The 15156-nt window shown below is 42.1% G+C and overlaps 1 protein-coding gene across 1 annotated transcript in view; it reads left to right on the top strand.

The window, feature by feature from the left end:
- Positions 1 to 349: 349 nt before the first annotated feature.
- Pip5k1b (phosphatidylinositol-4-phosphate 5-kinase type 1 beta) overlaps positions 350 to 15156 on the top strand; it is a 285854-nt gene continuing 271047 nt past the window's right edge. Inside the window, exon 1 of the mRNA XM_076843452.2 lies at positions 350 to 416. The gene's annotated coding sequence lies outside the window, so the exon portion shown is untranslated. The remainder of the gene's footprint in view (positions 417 to 15156) is intronic.

Here is a 15156-nt window from a genome sequence, read left to right on the forward strand (position 1 = left end):
GGGGGGCGCCGCTGCTCCTCGGCCTCGGGTTCCCGAACTCGCCTCGCCGCGGCTGCGCCCGGGCGTGGAGCTGCTCTGACCTGCAAGGTTTTGGTGGTCGCTCGCTGCTCTGTCTGGCCAGAGGACTGGCAGGGAAGGAAGGGGAAAGCGGGGACACACATACACAAACACACACTCGCCGCGGCGCGCGCGCATTGCACACTCGCAGCCGCGCGCCCCCGCCGAGGCGCGTCCGGGGCGAGTTTGGCCGCGCGACTCCGGCCCCGGCACCTGCCGGTCCCCACCCCGCCGACCCTCCAGCTCCTCGCCTGCGACGCTCTCCCTTCGCCCGGGGAAAGCAACAACATCCCGATAACTTGGAGGCTGTGGCGCAACTGGTCTCAACGGCAGAGGCTCACTGAGGCTGCCCGGGTGAGGTAAGTTTCCTGCGCGTCCCCGGCCCCTCCCCCCTAGACTCTCCCGAGCGGCTAGCGCTCGGGGGCTCAGTGTTTCTGGTAAGACCTGACCGGTCTCTACCGTGTCACTTCGCCAATCTGCGTTGTGCTGAAGGCGACGTGGAGGGGGCGCCCGTGGCCACCGAAGCGGGACCTTGGTTTCTTGGGGGCCACAGCTGCGCGCTCCCCGCTGGTACCCACTGACTGGTCCCCCGGGTCCCCCAGGCCGCAGTGACACTTGGTCATCACTCTGGGCTCACTTAATCTGGAGCCCCTTTCCCTTCTTCGGGGAACCTGCAGAGTTTTGGCAGCAGAAGGAAAGGTGTCTCCACCGCTCTCCCCTGGTACCAAACAGAGGCGAACTTGTTAGGTTGCCCTGGGATCTCAAGAGGGGCCTGTGAGTCGGTGTTCTGGTCATTTCTGGCTCCGGAGCCGGATTGAACAGGTGCGACTTCTGCGTTTTCCAGCTCTCTTCCTCAGCCGGTCAACAGGACGCTTCAACATCTGGGGCGGGGGGCAGGAGTGTGGGGCAATGAGGAGGGAGAGTGCCTGGATTTGGTGTGCCATGCCGGTTCCAAGAGTCGCCAGAAGAGAAGACAACAAATGTCTGCTTATCTTTCATCTCTACAGATGAGCATGTTGTCATTTCATCACCCCCCCCCACCCCGCCCCCAGCTCGCTCGTCCCTGGTGCCCAGTATGATTGGGTAGAAACCTGTTCTGGAGAAGTTGTTTGGGTAGGTTGATGAATTTTTCATCTATTCTACTGAAATCAGAGCTCCGAACAAGGAAATACTAGTTACTCTGACGCTTTGAAAGGGAGAGTGTGGCAGACCAAAAACAACACCCCTTACCATTACTACTTGATGACATTCTCTGCCTGCTTGGTACCCTGGATCTAAGGTGAATGATCCTCAGGGGATGGTGTGAGGGAGACAAAGAATGTGTTAATCTTGTGCAAGGAAGAAGTGGACCCATATCAGTACTCTCAGCGTTGGTTTGGGAAACCCCTTTTGTCTCATGAAGAGGCGCATCCATCCAGAGACTTACCCCCTTGTTTTCGGTGGGGAGGCTGGAGTGTTTTGCAGTCAGTTGTTGGAGTGGAGAAAAGTCAAAGGAGTGGTTTCATGAGGATTCTAATGTGATGAAGTAAATAGTGTTCATGGAAGCTTGTCAGAGCATTCCCAGCTGAAAGGAACCCTTGGAATAACCCTTTCCCATCCAGGTCCAAGCCAGCAGTAGACTGAGCCTCAAGTGTCCTGTAGCATCTCAGCTGAGGAAAGGGTCTCGTCCCTTTATGTGATCGGAGGCTTATAAGAGTTGATGAGAAAGGTGCTATATCTGAGCCTGATGTGTGATCATGTCTTAGTAGGGAAGGAAAACTGCAGAGAACTGAAGGATAAAAACCACATTACATTTATGTCCAAATTAAGAAGACTTTAAAGATTTAATTATTATATCTTACTTTCACATCTCTGTCTTGCAATTTTAAAATGTTTTTCATTATTCCCATTCCATTTCCCAGGAAGATAGGGCAAAGATTATTAACCACATATTTACAGGAGAAATGGGAGGAAAAATCAGATTAAGGAATTTATCACTGTAACAAGTAGTTGGTCTTAGAGTCACAGCCAGGTTTGCTGTCATAACCCAGTGCACCTCTGTACTTCTGCCTTTTTTTGTGGTCTGTACAGTCTCACTCTGAGTAACTGTTCACGTTTTACAAATGAGGAAACTGAGGTTTAGAAAAGTGGTGGGAGTTTTCCGTGGTGCCTCGTCTAATTTTGTGGAATTTACAAGGCAAGAACTCATCTCCTGATGGCTCATGAATTCTTTTGTTTTCTTCCCTTGTTCCACTTCTATTACGATGAGATACATCTTGGATCCTGTAGTGCACCAGAGACTGTTAAACTTGCCAGCTGCTGACCCAGGTTCCAGCTCTAGTACTACATTTAGATCATTTTACCTCCAAGTCTCAAGTCTCTCATAAAACAAAAGGTTCATATTAAATTATGTTTCTTTTTCTAGTTTTAGGATTCTATAACGTTGACCAATGTATTTGTAAGCTAATGGTAAGGTTTCTTTTAGGGGAATCCAAAGTTTTTTACCCTCTATCAACTAAGGGATATAACTAATTTATTCCACCTTTAATTTACTCTTCCCTACTTACACCACATCCCACTTGATGATGGGAAAGAAAAATAGAGGTGTGCTTTAGCTTAGTATCTATGTTGATCAGTACTTTTATTTGACTTGAAAATATTGGTGGGCCAATGAGCTCTAAGATGCATGTTGGTTGAATATTCCAAAAGTAAGCTCCGGCTTTTCTTTTAAGATTTGGAACCTGCATATAGTAAGTACCCACAAAATAGCTCTGTTGAATAAATGAAGGAGGTGAATGAAATCATTCATAAGGAAAATATATGCTGTAAAACATAGACAGCATCTCATCGTATAAATTCCCAGCACCTAGGATAGTTTACCTACAAGAGGTGTGTCTTCTGAAGCAGATACAGGAGCCCATTGTTCTCTTTCCTGAGTTCATCGCATAAAGAAGAGTTTTCCTTTCTCCCTATATGCAGTAGACTCATGCATCTGTATCATGTTCTTTTGTTTGCCTCTCTCCTCTTGTTGTTGGTAATGTATAGCTGGCTAAAATAGAACATTGACTTGTGCCATTTTATGAAAGGGCATACCTTGAGATGAAGGTACCAACTGCTCTTTTTTATATGTGACATTGCATAAATTTCAGCAGATGCTAATACTAGTTTGTGGTTTCAGAGGGGAAACCTAATAAAAACAACCTCGTTTCTGTTCCCTTTAAGAATCCTCTTCTCTTCCCACCCCTCCTTCCTTTGTACAGAAAAGTGGTGAGTTTTGTTTGTTTGTTTGTTTAATGTCGGGAAGAATGATGACAAGGAATACAATAGATGGGAAATTTTAACTCCATTTATATAAGGGATTGAGGTATATTCCCTTCTGATAAAAAAATTCAAATTGTCACAAGTTTAGAGACACATCTTTCATAAGTAAGAGGATTGAAACTTAGGAGCTAAACTGACTTGCTGGTGGTCACAGGAATGATAGTGGGAGGGGTCAGGGTCATTATGAAATTCCTAAGGAGATTTGTATTCAGAGCTGTGCCAGGAGCTCTATGGTGAAGGCACATTGTTCACTTGTAGAAATCATAGAGGTTAGCAGAAAACTGCAGTTTGCTAGTAATATTTAGAGAATTATTATATTTTTAAGTGAGTTAGCCCTCATATTTTTAAATTGCTCGTCCATTTAAATACCATTAAGGAGAAAATGTTTGCCCATTCTTGTCTATTCACTATGATTCTCTTACATATATTAGCAGACTCAGAATTAATACTTTGCTGAGCAAGTGCTTGAAGAGAGGGAATTGTTTGTATAGAATCATAAATGTATGCTGGTTTTCTAAGTTTCTCTTCCTGGTAAATAAAGCCAGAAGCAAAAGGTGGCCCTGTCATCCAGCCAGTAAAGTCATAAATATGTATCCATTTAATTTGCATTTGCATTTTGCTTGTACTTTTGTTAAATGGTGAGTCAGAACATTTAATATCCTGGAAAACTGATTTTTTCCCCCTATGGCTAGAGCCTTAGAGTTATTCTGTGAAACAGCAAGTCCTAAATTTATTTGTTGTGGAAATATTTTCTCTTTGTATAAAGTCCACTCCCTCGAGCTGGAAGGAGTCCTTTTATTTTTTTAGAAGCTGCCCAGTTAGAACTGTACATTATGTAGCTCAGCTGTTCATTTGTGGTCTTATCTATGGAGCAGGATGTGTTTCTTCTAAATGCCAGGGAAATTGGTGGTGGTGGTGGGGGAGAACCTGGCATGTGTTTATTTAGGTTTTTCTCCTCCTTTGCAACAAATCAGCTTTAAGCTTAACTTATTGATGAAATTTTTCTAAGTACTGTGTCATAAACAATTAGCAGCCATTGTCAAAGAATTTTTTAAGCCAAATCCTTTCAAAATAAAAGATGAGGCTAGTGAAACAGGGTTGATTTTTGTACATTTCTTCTCGATGTTATCATCTTGTGTAGAGTTTTACCAGAAATCTGGAAAGGAGATGTTCACCCAGGAAATCACATGAATTCTACTCAAATTAGGTTACTTTGGAAAGATTTGAAACATGATGACTGGGACATGGTTGCTTGTTCCATGAGCAAACATTGTCTTGCTCTTGTCATTTGGAGTTAAGCCCACACTTGAATGAGCAACCTCAGGAAGTGTGCCTTCTCTGTGTAGCCTTCTTCTGTACTGTTTGTGGGACCGAGTAGACAATGGGCAGGTAGTTTGGGGGGAGTTTACGCAATTGGTGAACAATGAGTTCTTGAGACTCATTTTCCCTAATGTTGTTTATAAAGTCAGTTATGAAATTGCAATGAAATACAAAGCATTGTTTAGAATTGCTCCTCCTCTAAAAAAATAGGTTGCATGTCTTCTCGGGGACAGTCAGGCAAGGACTGAAATTGCCAGGACTGGAATCTCAAGAAGCATGATTACCTTGAACTAGAACTAAAGTTCAGAAACAGGAGCATAGAAAGTTCATCTCTTTTGTGAGGAAAAAGGTGACATCTAAGCCTTCTCTACTCAGTAATGTGGAGCTAGGAGTCTAGGGAGGAGAATATTATGGGGGCCATAAGAATATGTTTCTTTACTTTGTGGATAGACTAGCATAAGAAATGCAATAGATTCAACATATTGCATGATGGGTTTTTAACATTTAATACATGCTTTTCTCCACTTTCCTTTAAAAATTGTGCCCGCATTCAAAATCACATGGTCTTAGCATTTGGTAATAAGAAGGAAACAAAAACAGCAGTTAGAAAATGAAAAGAAATACTGTAACCTCCTTGAGGGAGTAGTCAGAACATCATAGGTATTTGGCAAATATTTGTCAGTGTGAAAGGTTAGGCATCATGTTTTATTTATATTTATATTCTTGGAACTTAGCACTACGTCTGGCAAATGGTGAGGATTTAATAAATATACTGAGTAATTCATCTAGATTAATAGCACTCTTCGAAATCTTGGGATGTTCTAATGATTTTAATCTTTTCTGAACCATTTTAGAAATATTAGGGAGGCTGATAGATACTAGTTTAGTAGTTTATTTTGGGTATTGGGGATTGAACCCAGGGGCACTTAACCACTGAGCCACATCCCCATCTCTTTTTTATATTTGATTTAGAGACAAAGTCTCGCTAAGTTGCCAAGGGCTTGTTTTGAACTCGGAATCCTTCTGCCTTAGCCTCCCAAGCTACATGCACTATGCCTGGCCTTTCATTTTTAGAATTATTAACAGTAGGCGTTTGATAGAATCCAATTTTTTAAAGCTAACTCAACTAGGAATCATTTTTATTTATTTCTCTTTTTTTAGCAGAAGAGTAATGTACAAAATTTGTCTATTCTTCCTTTAAACATAGTAAACATGTTTTTAAAGCACTGAGAGAGACTTGAATAGTGAGTTTGGCTCAGGATAATACAGACAAGAATGGACTTGAAAGTCCTCTAAGTTAATCAGTTTAAGTATCATGTCCTAGCCAGGCACAGTGGTACATGCCTGTAATCTGAGCTGCTTGGGAGGCTGAGGCAGGAGGATTATTAGTTCAAAGCCAGCCTCAGCAAAAGTGAGGTGCTAAGCAACTCTAAGTAAAATACAAAATAGGGCTAGGGATGAGGCTTAGTGGTCGAGTGTCCCTGAGTTCAATCACTAGTACCCGTCCCCACCAAAAAATGTATCATGTCCTCCTAGGTCTTCTTCAATCATATAACCTTAGAGGGGACCTTCCTCATGAGTTTTGTTCACTTGTCACAATGAATACTTAGATGTTTGTGTAGTTCACGTCTTTTTCTGTGACTTATGCCCATACTCACACTGAACCCCAAATTACACAGTCTTTGAGGACAGAGGTCATGGCTCTTTAACACTGTTTTACTAGTGGCTGGCACATAGTAGGTGCTCGGTAAATATTTTAAAAACAGAGCAAGTCTCATCTATCCTGCCAAGATAAAGTGGACTACCACCACAGTCACTAAAGCTTATTTCATTCAGCTATGAAGACAGTATTTGAATGTTTGAGATTCTAATTCTCTGTCTTAGAATGGTGACCCAGACTTCCAGCAGGAAGAAACACTTGTTTATGTGAATAAATTTTGGCATGCTTATGAGTGAAGTGTTCTCCTTATTTAAAGAGCAATTCCTTCATGTACTCTGACGTGAATGTTGGAAAACAGAGTAGAAATGACCAAACATTGACTTAAACTTTCCAAAATGTTTAAAATGGGTGCTACCTATACATAAATCATAAACATACATGTGATTCCAAATGAAGACATCATGGACAATATACAAAGAAAATTCTGTGATATCTTATGTAAAGTTTGCTAATCTCAGCTGTTTTTTCTTTAAACATTAGATATTATCAATAGTCCCCTATCTTGGGAGAAGCCAAGACTATGGTTCTCAAAGTGTGGTCCTTGGACCAACAGTATCAGCATCACTTGGGAGTTTGTCAGAACTACAAACAAATTCCCTTACTCTACCCCAAACCAGCTGAATCAGAAACTCTGAGGATGAAGTTCAGCCATCTGAGTGTCAACAGACTCCATGTGAGTCTGATACATGCTCAATATTGGCAGTAAACGTTAAACCCGATGTTCAGAGTGTTGACTTCTGGAGTGTTCCGTATTCTCAAATGAATCTCGAGGTGTGCAAAGAAGATGCCATCTGGCAGCTTATCAGAAATACCAGAGAAAAAATGAAAAATTCTCTTTCTGCCAGTCTTGGCTTTTCTTAGAACCATGTGGATCACAAGAGAACAATTTCTTGTGACTGGATTGGGTGACTAGAACTTCAGATAGTATATGGAAAAGGTTCTGATAGCCACTGGCTCTGCCAAGAGGTGCATACCCCAGGATTGGGAGATGATTCAGGGAATGTGGGTGATGAGGGTAAGCCCCATGAAAAGATGTATGTTTGGATTTTGTTTGAATAGGATGCCCAGGTGGGAGGAAAGGTTCTCAGAGCTCATGGTTGTGTTTAGGAGGAAAAACAGTGGTTTTCTGACAGTTCTCAGAGTATTTCAAATCAGTTCAATACACTAGATGTTGATGAGTCTTTTAGCTAAGGCAATACCAGGTGCTAAGGAGTATGCCAAAAATCAAATACAAATGTGGTCCTTTTAAGGAGATTGATTTTGTTGAGAACTCACTCCATTTGAAGCACTTCTCAAATGGTTTTAGTTTTATTTTCTCCATGTGCCTGCAAGGTGGGCTGTAGCATCCCCCCCCCACCATAGATAGGGAAATGGAAACCAAGTCAGTTAGCAACTTGCTCAGAGCCCAGAGCCAGTAGGGATGATGCTAAGGTTCTAGTCCTGGGTTTTGTCGTTTTAAAGCCCACACTCCTTTGCTCTTATGTACCAGTGTCTCAAATAGGAACTTTGGAATAAGAATATGAAAAAGAGCATTGTAAGTGAATATAAAACTTATGTCTCCAACCTAAATGTGTCTGTTTGGCTGACTGGCTCTCTCGTGTTTTCTCTCTCTCTCTCTCTCTCTTTCTCTCTCTCAACTCTGGTCATTCTACACATCCAAGCCCAGAATCTTGATCTTTTCTCCCCATATCTAATGCATTTGAAAAATTCCCTGCTCGGAGGTACACTTGCCACCAAGTCGCACAAGGAGAAACTTGGGAGCTTTTCTTGGCTCTATCCTTTTTATCCTTTGCATCTAATCTGTCACCATTTTCTATTGATCTTGCTTTCTGACTCTCTCTCATCCATCTGCTTCTCATCATTTCTGTAGATTCCCTCTCAGCTTCTCATCTCTGGTGGATGGTAGCCAGAGCCTCACTGGTCTGCATCCACTGTGACCTTCCTGTAACCCATTACTCATGCTGCAGCCAGTATGCTTAAGATGACTTGAAGGACCTGAAACTCTGCTGACTGGAGCTTTTCCTCCTGTGCCCATCTGAGCCCTCGTGGAACATTCTAGCCACAAGGGATTTCCACATTGATGGCCTTTTGCACTCCTGCACAGCCTCTGAGCACTTGTTCTTCCAAACAGCAACCTAGCCTGACACTTTGGATCCCCTGGAGTGTAGTCAGGTCCAGGTTCACACGTACATTCAGCTGCTCTTACAGGTGTAGGACAAAAATTCCACTGTGGCTCTGGGAACTTGCCTAACTCCTCCACATACCAGGTTTTTAGGGTGCTTTGAAATTCCTAAGGTACACTCATTTATTCTAACAAGGAACTAAAAACTACTGCCCCCAGCCACAGTAGGTTATACACTAGGGTTATTACAGTCCCAGCATCATGTTTGTGGCCACTGTAGCAGAGATGTGTTGCAATCACAGGCTGGGGATAAAATGCGATGCTCTTCCAAGAGGTGCTGCCTCTGCCCCTTGGGTGGGCTTAACCTGGCTGCTCTGGGGAGAAGGCTCAGGTTACTTTGCACAGCTGGCAGTGTCAATAAAGAAGCATGGTTTGAAATTCACTTTCTGTACTTCCTCATAGTGGAAAACAGTTGAAATAGGTGGAGGAAAGATTCTGTGCATGGTTGGGGATTGGTCTGGTGAGAGAGATTCACGTAGATCTGCCTCACACTATTCAGTGCCTCCCAGTGGGCCTGAAATAAAGATCTAGATCACTGATGTGGTTTCAGGGGCCCATACAGTCTGGGTCCTGCCTAGCTCAGGTGTACCACTCTGCCCCTCACTGTGTTCGGCCACACTGAGCACCTCCCTAAAGTCCATGTGTGACTCCTTCTGGGGAGTTCTTTACCTTGGTTGACCATGCATCAGATCAGTTCTAAGGGTACTTTTGGAAGGAGGCTTTCACCACCTACCCAGTCTAGGATAGGGCCAGCAGCTCTGATTGCAGGATTCATTTGGACCCATCTGGTCCTAAGTATCAGGAGAGTGAAGTCCCCACCTGTGAGCTTCTTCTCCAGTGCATCCTTAGCAGTTAGCATAGTACCCACACATATAAAGCTTCATTGATGAAATAAGTCAATGAATGCCAGTACTTGCACCCAAGTCATTTTTGTAAATTTTTAATGAAGAAAGGAAACACATAGAGATCACAAATGAACCACCTTGTATTGTTAATCCTGCCCATGGACTTTCTGTGATTTTCTTTACCACCACTGTATCACAGAGCTGTCATGCTCAGCCTTTCTGCAATGGTAGCTGTACTTCTTATTCCCAAGAAATGTTACCCCCAAATTCTGATACAAAATATTTCGGGATGGACACCCATGATACTGCTGTCCTTGTTTACCTCTGGGGAGGTAAACTGGCTCAGAGTGTGGGGCACAGAGATGGGAGGGAGGCTTCTCATTACAGACCATTTTTTAACCTCTTTGAACCCTATGTATGGATTACTCACTTAAAAAAACTTAAAGTTATAAAAGTAAAAGGGAAGTCATCACAAGTGAATCAAAGAGATGGGAACTGAGTTATTTAAAGAAAAGAAGATAGAGGTGTTATACAAAGGAGGCTGTCCTCAAAATATGCTTGTCTTTAAGGATAACTTTTTACTTACTCTGCACATTGTTGGACAGTCATGTGGCTTCTGCTTAAGGGGATTCCACAGCATACAACAGGACTTAAAATCAAGTTTGCCTGATTGCTCTCATCCCAAGACATATCATTTAATCTAAATATAAAGTTCAGTATAACCTAATTCTTCAAGAGCAGTTGTGGAGGACGGGTGAGTTGGAGCTTTCTCTGATGATCTAGGTGTCTTTAGGATTGGAATAAGGACAGGATTGTAGCATCATGTAGAGATTGGTTGATGCAAATTGGCCTGGCTGAAGCTTGCATTGAATCTCTGCATGTGGCTTTGTCAGCTCCTCTGTCATACCTGAACAGCAAATAAAAGTGAAATACCAACCTGTCTGAGCTCAGGCTGTTGTTACAAACTACCATAGATTGGGTAGCTTATTAAAAACAGAAAATTATTTCTCACAGTTCTGGAGGCTGGAAGTCTGAGTTCAGCTTGCCAGAGTGGTCAGGTTCTGGTGACGGCTACCTTCTGGGCTGCAGACTGCCTACTTCTCATTGTATCTTCACATGGGAAAAGAAAGGAGGGAGGGTGTTTCAGGCTTCCTTTATTAGGACACTGATCCCATTCCTGAGGGCTCTGCCCTCATGACCTAGTCACTGTCCAAAGGCCACATCCTCTAGTGCTATCACATTGTGGTTATGATTTCAATATGAATGTTGGGTAGATATAGTTGGTCAGTTTATGGCCCAGTTGGTGCTCTATAAGAAATGTATTCTTTGTTGACACATATGATAAATAAAATAAAATCAAAACAAAGGTTTCATGAAACAGCCCTCAACCATACTACGTGACATGTGCTCTGTCATTTATGATATGTTCCTTCTCACTGCACCCACCACCTTCCAATCACTGGTCATGACCCACCAAGTAGATTTCATTCTCCATTAAAGGGTTCTGAGATGTGCAGTTCAGGAAGCATGAGTAACATCTTTGGTCCCCTCCATGCTTCCTGTGAGTTGTGCTCCATATCCTGTGCTATGATACCATGTTCAGTGCTCTTCCTATGAATTCATGGAGGATTGTGGTTAATGACTACCTACAGACTCTTCCTGCAAAGTTTTAATTTCTGTGGAGAAAGCCTGGTGAGACTTGGAAGTAGGCACCTGATAGAATGTAAAGGAGAGTGATCCTTAAGGCTGCCATATTTGTTACACAAGACTGAAAAACTTTAATAATGAAAGCCTATAAATTGGGGTATGTCTATATTTTTTTCATACAATGTTCACCTTAAAGTTTATGTTCATTTATTTTAGCAAGAACCAATACTGTCATTCTTAGTGTTACACTTAAGTTAAAAATGTTAAGCATAATTTGAAAATGTTATTATTTCTTTCTACCTGAAGTTCATTGAGACTTCCAGCCTCTGTTTTTAATGGGCCACCCAAACACAAAACAAAAAGAGATCAACCAGGGCTCTAAGGCTGGGTTTCTCAGACCCTTTGGGCAGGGTGTTTTTCCTTCTAGAACAATGTTCTGTTTACAAAGGATTTGTGTGATTTTTTTTTTAAGTACCAACATGTACTATGGCCAATTTTTCAACAGAAAATTTTCCCAAAGCTGTGACATCTTTCCCTAATTTTTTACGAGATCCTACAGAAAAGAGTAAGTCTGATTTAAGATGTGTTCGGGGTTGCAAGGCTCTTTGCCCCACATCAGATGACAGGGATTTTTTTTTTTTTTAAAGTTTTGAAACTCTTACCTGCCTTTTATAAATTGATTTGAAGGGGCTTTACTTCTGTGGCTTTTAGCAGTGAGCCTCTTCACTCATGATTTGATATTGGGAATCTGTTGTGATCATGGGAACCACACGATAACCATACTGTCTTAACTGTGGTTGCACTAAAGACTCCTATTATTCTTTTTGATTGGTATTTTTTTTTTTAAAGAGAGAGTGAGAGACAGAGAGAATTTTTAATATTTATTTTTTAGTTATCGGCAGACACAACATCTTTGTTTGTATGTGGTGCTGAGGATCGAACCCGGGCCGCACGCATGCCAGGTGAGCGCGCTACCGCTTGAGCCACATCCCCAGCCCTGATTGGTATTTTTTTAAAAGGGTGGGAAGAGTTTTTGAGGGAGGCCCTCAAGAGTTTTACTTGTAAATCCAGTAAGCTTGGGTGTTTTTTTTTTTTTTTCTTAGTTCATTGGCCAGTGCTTTAGTTAGGTTTTCATTGCTCTGCCCAAAATGCCTGACAAGAACAACTTAGAGGAAAAGTTTATTTTGGCTCAGTTTCAGAGGTTCAGTCCACAGTGGGCTGACTCCACAGCTCTAGGCCTGAGGTGAGGCAGAACACCATAGCTGATGGGCTTGGCAGAACAAAGCTCAAGGCAGCCAGAAAGCAGAGAGGGGGAGGGGAGGAAGGGGCCTTCTGCCTACAGGTGCCACCCACTTTGCCTGTTCAAACTAGGAGGGAGCCATCAGGTCACGCTCTCGTAATATAGTCATTTCACTTCTGAATAGTCTGGCTTTCACATAGGATCTCCTGGGCACACCTTGTATCCAAACCATAACACCCAGTGAAGAGCATGTTTTCCTTACATTCTGATTTTAGGCTGTTCAGATACATAAAGTGCTACCTTTTAAATTTGAGATAGGCAGTTTATTTTTTTTTTTTTTTTTAAATATTGATGGTGAGTTTACTGCCTTCTGGTCTAGAGCAGGATTTCATAGACTTTTCAGTTCACTTAGTGATAATGGTAAGGGATAGTTATGTTGATGACAGTTTCATTTTCAATGTGTTGTCACTTTGTAGATTATAGATTACCAAAGGTCTTCTCTATCCCTTGGAGAAATTGCAGAGAAAAACTCTCCAAATTTTCTTGATTTCCATCTTCCATTGGCAAATCTACCATAAAGCAAGTAAGGTGAATACTAAAATATTAACTTATTTTTAAAGGAGTGATGTGAACTAGAGTCTTCTTAGGCTTTTGGACTCATTATATTAAAATGAGAAAACAATTATGTCATGCTTCGGCAAGCTATTTTTAAATGATGCCCTTTTATTGTTTTTCCCAAGATAGATAGTTGAGACAGAGTGGAGAAGATTGATGGAAAGTAGAGCAAATGGGAAATCAATCTCCCATGCTAAGGGTTAAGAGAGAAACATGACTCTTGTTTGTGTTTGTTTATAGAAGGCAGAATGGAAATTCAGCTTGTAAGATTTGTGTACAGTTGGGCTTCATTATTTAGCTTAGCAGTTTCTCAGAAACTCCCTCTCCTACACGGCAGTTTATAATGTAAACATGATGCATCATTTCCTTTTGTGCAAACTCTCTACAAGGAATAGTCATTTCCACATATGTCAGAAGACTTGTAGAAGCTTTCTGGAACTGAGTGTTGTGTATCCTGCACATGTGCCTGACAGCTCCAGGGATGATCATCAACACTCCCTCACATTACATCTGTATTTGTTTCTTCATTTGTCTGCCTCCTTCACTGAAGCATAAACTTTCACTTTGTCTTGTCCACTCCCATATCTCCAGGGCTTAGAGTAGTGTCCAGCATGCAGGTGGCCTGCAATTAACATTGCTTTAAGCTATCTGAATGAATTTGTACGTCTCTACACATAAGAAGGCATGAAATTATACATCTTCTTAGTGTGTTGGAGCCATATGATATGATAACAGGCAAAGTAGGTTGGGTACAAGGAGATAAGCTGGAAGGGTTTGTTGGCACCCCACCATGCACATCTCATCAGCTGTGCTAAGTGGCCCAAACTTTGCTTCTACAAGCAAAGAGGCAACAGCAAAAAGAGATTCACAGCCAAGTGATTAGCTCATGTTTTGTTTTAGATCAGTCACCTGGGCTATAGTTTAGAGCTGAAGTAGAAGGGAAAGAAACTGGAGGTAGTGAGGCTAATTATGGAGAAACACGGACTTGAGTTTGAGTAGTGAGGATGAGGAAGTGTAAGCAGATTTGAGATTGAGTGGAGAGCATTTTTAGGATCTGGTGACTCACTTAGATGTGAATGTTGAGGGAATTACATGAGTAGAAGAAGGTGAATCTCTGGCTTTTGGCTTGAGGAGTTAGAGAGATTGGGGAGTAATGCTCAACTGGGTGAGAATACTGAGGGAGGCAGCATAGACAGGGTGACAGATGCAGGGGGCCTATAATGATGAGTCCTGTTTTGGACATGGGTTTGAGATGCTGGTGGGATGTCGAGGTAGGATGTGACAGTAAGGAGAGTGATCCATGAGGGAGATGATCACTATGTTTGGTCAGGTGCTCCAGGCAGTGATAGGATTGAGACACCTGCAGGACATCAAGTGGAGTCTGGAAGGCAGCTGTGTCTGAGTATGGATATAAGCAGAGAGATCAGGACAGAGACACTGTCACTTATTCAAACCATGAGATTAAATCAGACTCCCTGAGAAAGCTGTGTAATAGGAGAAAATATCATTCCATGATTTTCATTTGCAATTTCATTTCTCCATACCTTCATTCATTCTTTTTTTTTCCTTAATGAATCTTCTTCCATTTTCCTCTCTGCATAGTGAAATGGCATTTGATTTTCATGATGTTATATACATCCCATTATTCATGGACCACTCTGATCCCCACACCTGCTTCCCCAGAAATTTCTCCAGCACACATTGTCTTTGGCATTCTTGTTCTTGTGACTCTTGGAGCCTTCCCTTGAGGCTCACTTGTCACTTGTTCTCAGCTTATCTCTCCAAGCAGACTTGTGTCCTGACAGCAGGGACCACATCTTTTCCCACTCAATGTTCCCACCCAGCCTAACGGCCCCCATGCCCTCTACACACTAGCTGCTGCTGCTGCTGTTGCTGCTGCTTTTTATGGATTATTTTTTTATTCCCCTTTAAAACAATGAAAGAAAAAGATGAAAAGCTCAAGTTCTGTAAGGGTTTTTATCAGTTGATGTACCTTGAATTAAACAGACAGTGTCTGCATTGCATGTTCACAGCTGAATGTTGTATTTCTCAATAAAAAAGAAATTGGAGTGTCAAAAAGGTCCACAAAACCAGTTCAGAATTCTTATCATTTGTCTTCTTCATTATTTTAACCTTTAGGGGAAGAGAGTATATCTTTTGACAGTTCCCCTCTACCTACTGCAGCTTGTTGAAAGCAGTTTATCTTCTGGTCTCATTGGGCCAAACTTCC

Source organism: Callospermophilus lateralis, chromosome 2 (genome assembly GCF_048772815.1).
Source record: "Callospermophilus lateralis isolate mCalLat2 chromosome 2, mCalLat2.hap1, whole genome shotgun sequence".
NCBI classification, from domain to species: domain Eukaryota; kingdom Metazoa; phylum Chordata; class Mammalia; order Rodentia; family Sciuridae; genus Callospermophilus; species Callospermophilus lateralis.